This window comes from Nannospalax galili, unplaced genomic scaffold (genome assembly GCF_000622305.1).
Source record: "Nannospalax galili isolate Female #2095 unplaced genomic scaffold, S.galili_v1.0 scaffold72, whole genome shotgun sequence".
NCBI classification, from domain to species: domain Eukaryota; kingdom Metazoa; phylum Chordata; class Mammalia; order Rodentia; family Spalacidae; genus Nannospalax; species Nannospalax galili.
In genome coordinates, this window is record NW_008336933.1 from 10108094 (window position 1) to 10108555 (window position 462).

The following is a 462-nucleotide window of genomic DNA, read 5'->3' on the forward strand; positions in this document are numbered from 1 at the left end:
TCTATGTGTCTGTTTTTGTGCCAGTACCATGCTGTTTTTATGACTATGGCTCTATAGTATACTTAGAGATCTGGTATAGTAATCCCCCCAGCATTGCTTTTTGTGCTCAGGGTTACTTTGGCTATCTTGGGTCTTTTGTACCTCCATATGAATTTAAGGATGGATTTTTCTAATTCTGTGAAGTATGCATGGGAATTTGGTTGGGATTGCATTGAATCTATATATTGCTTTTGGTAGGATGGTCATTTTAACAATATTAATTCTTCCATTCCATGAACATGGGAGGTTCTTCCATCTCCTGGCATCTTCCTCAATCTCTTTAATGATTTAAAATTTTCATTGTAGAGATCTTTGGTGTCTTTGGTCAGATTTATTCCAAGATATTTAAATTTTTTTGCAGCTATTGTGAATGGAGCATTTCCCTGTATTCTTTCTCCAATTGCTTGTTATTGGTATATAGAA